This window comes from Mus pahari, chromosome 12 (assembly GCF_900095145.1).
Source record: "Mus pahari chromosome 12, PAHARI_EIJ_v1.1, whole genome shotgun sequence".
NCBI lineage: Eukaryota > Metazoa > Chordata > Mammalia > Rodentia > Muridae > Mus > Mus pahari.
In genome coordinates, this window is record NC_034601.1 from 16,350,335 (window position 1) to 16,354,508 (window position 4,174).

Genomic DNA, 4,174 nt, shown 5'->3' on the forward strand with positions numbered 1-4,174 from the left:
TTAGAACTGATCCTTCAGCCACAGTGAGACAGTGTCTTGTCCTGTTCTCCCTCAATACATACATACATACATACAAAAATGGAGTGGGTGGACAATGACAGATGCAGCAGGGGAAGACTTATTCTTATTCTATGTTCAGGAATTAACAATTCAGAAAGGGAAAGTAAACTCTGAAACTCTGGCTTTCCTCAGGTGAGCCCTACTACTCTGGGCTCTGGGAGGGCCTTGGGTCTGGACGTAGAAGCAGTCGTTCCTTTCTACCCCTTTATCTAGGAGCCTCAGGAGTGTGGCCTGCAGCAGTAGGGGGAACTGGAAGAGCTGGGGGTCGGAACAGCAGCTCTGATGTTAATAAAAAAAAAAAAAACAAAACCTTCCATTTGAAGGGCTAATACCTTCCTCCTGCCTGGGCCTCATTCATCACCTCATTGGTGCATGCACACCTAGCCGGTCAAAGCCCCATCTGAGCTACAGCATTTCCATCTCCTCCTAGCCAGTCTTTCAGCTGGCTTATGGTTCTGGCGGGCCACACCCAGATGGAAGTCATGCACCAGGGGTTACCAACTAGGGCACTTGTACAGCACAGCTTCACAGTCTTTCAAACCCAGGAAGAAAACACAGCTGGGCTAGAAACTGTTGCTGACAGTGTAGCTGAGGAAATCTGGAAACTGCTGCTGACCCATTGTCCTTGCTTCAGGCCACGTAGTAGGACAGCTTCTGAGGCCTGGACTTGCCTAGTCCTGAGCTGCCCATCTGAAGCCTGTCATGGAGGCAGCCTAGCCTTCTCGAAGGGAGAAGGGAAGGACCAGTCCTGCAGAATTTAAGCTGTAGGATTTCCACGACATAGGGCAACAACAAGATATCAGAGAGGAGTCCCAGTGAGGATCCACTGTTGATAGTGTGGCAGAAGCCAGAGGCCTTGAACTCCTTGCAGTGAATGTCTGCAAGTGAAGCTGTTTGGGTTAGCATTTTCTCTAGACTCTGCACAACAGTTACCCAGCAACAGCCAGGTATGATGAGCCTGGCTGTCTATAAGAAGGACTGTTTCCTTTTGTTTTTGTTTTTGTTTTGTTTGTTTGTTTGTTTGTTTTTTTGAGACAGGGTTTCTCTGTGTAGTCCTGGCTGTCCTGGAACTCACACTGTAGACCAGGCTGGCCTTGAACTCAGAAATCTGCCTGCCTCTGCCTCCCAAGTGCTGGGATTAAAGGCGTGCGCCACCACGCCCGGCCAAGAAGGACTATTTCCTTCTTTCTCTCTTCTCTCTTTCTGTCCTCCCCCCACCCCCGGCCAGTCACATGGCTTGATTATTTAGGGGGACACCTCAACAGGGTCCACCAAGGAACCCCCTCATGCCGCCATTTAAAAAAAACACAATATCTACCCCAGCCACTGAGCTGCCGCCCAGGATTCAGCCACCACCCCCTTGAGGCCCCTCGCTTCCCGATGTTCCATCCCGTGCCCCCCCCCCCCCCCCCCGCCTTAGTCTCCTTCCGTAGGCCGTTTCCACTGAGGAAAAGGAATATCGTATGTCCGCTATTCAGATCCTCCACTCTTTCAACCTCTTTGCTGATGCAAGTAAGGGTGATGACCTACTTCCTGCTGGCACTGAGGATTTTATCCATATAAGATTCAACAGAGAAACGGCAGGAAGACCCTTACAACTGTCCAAGGGATCGCTGATGATTACGATAAAAAGAAACTAGTGAAGGCGTTTAAGAAGAAATTTGCCGGCAATGGTACTATAATTGAGCATCTAGAATATGGAGAAGTAATTCAGCTACAGGGTGACCAGCACAAGAACATAGGCCAGTTCCTGATAGAGATTGGACTGGCTAAGGATGATCAGCTGAAGGTTCATGAGTTTTAAGTGCTTGTGGCTCTCTGAAGCTTAATCGAGGACTTCCTTGCAACGAGTAGAATTTGCCTTCTGTTCCTTGTCACACGTTTAAAAACCTCACAGTTTATATAATGTAACCATTTGGGGTCCACTTTTAACTTGGACTAGTGTAACTCCTTCAGGCAATAGACTGAAAAGAGCCATGCTGTGCAGTCTTGAAGTCCCTCATTTAAACAGGTTGAGCAGTAAGCCCTGGCAGTGTCCACGCTGGAACAAAGCAATAGCAAGGTTTCAGCCAAACCAAGAACCCCAAGATCACAGGAGGCTATGTCTGGCCAGAGGTTCCTTGGGGCTCCCTCTACAGAGTCCCCTGCCCTAAGAGTGTCACCACTTGGACAACCCCGGTGGCCGAGAGTATGGGTAACTATGTCTGTCACTAGAGGGAGTCTCTGGCTGTAAAAAGCAGCCCTGGTGTCTGACCAGGCAGAATTCAGAAAGGGCAACCTTTCCAGAGAAGCCGTGGGTATCTAGCTCACCACCAGGGTGGTCTTTTAAAGCAGATCTGTCCTAGCCAAGGGATGTTGAAACATGAAGGATGAGGCCAGCCTGCCATCAGTTAAACTTATGACAAGGGAACAAATGCCAAGCTGGCGCCATTGGTCGTGTGTAGAGGCTTCAACTCAGTACAAGCCATGTGTCATGTGAAGGAACAAACTGGTCTTTTGGTTTTCTTTTTCCCTCCAGTTTTAATGTTATACAATGTATTTAAGTCCTTATTTAAATAAAGCTTGTTTTCAGAAAAAAAAAACAACCCACAATATCTTGAACAAAAGGATATACTGTGTAACACATGGTGACACACCGCAGCTTTCACAGTGAAATGTTTTTCGTTTGTGTTTGTGTTTGTGTTTTGTTTGTTTTCTTTAGGTGGGGGAGGTTGCAAGGGCAGAGGGCATCTATGGAGGGACACGGGGTGATGAGTGGAATTGGGGTGCATGATGTGAAAATGGCAAAGAATCAATAAAGAAACTAAAAAAAAAAAAAGTATGTTAAAGGAGTTCACACAATCTCAGAAGACCCCCCCCCCCTGCACGTTTGTTAGGGTAGCTTACCCACACAAGCTGTGTTAAATGGTTATGTAGATGTGCCTCTGTATTTTCAGTTGTTAATTGATCCTTTGGCAGAGCCAGGTGCTGGTAGGGATATGTAAATGCTGTCACTTTCGCCCTAAAGAGGCATCTCTGAAATTATCATGTCAAAAAAGCAAGCTGCCAAGGAAGGGACCAAAAGACACTACTAAATATCGAATGGGCTTAGGCCTGCTGTTGATGGGCTCAGAATGAATAAGCTGTGTGTCTCAGTTAGGGTCTTACTGCTGTGGAGAGACACCATGACCAAGGCAACTCTTATAAGGACAACATTTAATTGGGGTTGGCTTACAGGTTCAGAGGCTCAGTCCATTATCATCAAGGCAGGAAGCAGGGCAGTGTCCAAGCAGGCACGGTTCAGGAGGAACTGAGAATTCTACATCTTCATCTGAAGGCTGCTAGCAGAATACTGGCTTCCAGGCAGCGAGGATGAGGGTTTTAAAGCCCACGCCCCCAGAGGAACACCTACTCCAACAGGGCCACACCTCCTAATAGTGCCACTCTCTGAGCCAAGCATATACAAACCACCACCCTGTGGAACCTCCCTCACTATGTTAATAGCTATTTTATGAGAAAGGAATGTGGCTTTTGTTAAATAAAGAACTAGCCGATTGAATCGTGGATGAGACTGGATCAGGGAAGTGGAACAGTGGATGAGACTGGATCAGGGAAGTGGAACAGTGAGCCATGTGGGAGGAACACAATGGCAGAGAAGTTGGTTAAGTTAGAAGCTAGGTGAGAGACCACCTCAGCGGTGGGGTAGGGTAGGGGTGGGGAAGCCAACAGCCTTAGCTTAGACTATATTGAGGTGCATATTTTATGTATCAAAGCAGACCTGGCCTCCAGGTTCTCCCAGCATCCCTCAGACTCCACCTTGGCATACCCTGCTCCCAATCCTGAACTTTCTAGCCCAGAGGCTCTTCCCGAATTGGCTGATTTCTCTGGTGGCAGAGAATTCACCTATTATATATAGATGTCTCCATGCTTTTATTATTAAACCACAAACGCCACCCCTTCAAAGCCCCACAATACATGTCCTCCCTCATATATAGAATCTGTTAATAGCACATGCACATATGTGAACATATGTACATGTGGTTGCAGTATAACAGAAAGGGTCAACATAGGGGACCAAGGAAGGACTGAGTGCAGGCAGTAGGCACAAGAGGAGATAAGCTAATTGCTGTTTTTA

The 4,174-nt window shown here is 47.4% G+C and overlaps 1 pseudogene; it reads left to right on the top strand.

Annotated features, from left to right (window-relative positions):
• The first annotated feature begins 1,523 nt into the window (after positions 1-1,523).
• On the top strand, positions 1,524-1,878 carry LOC110330100 (annotated as a pseudogene).
• The last annotated feature ends 2,296 nt before the right edge of the window (positions 1,879-4,174 follow it).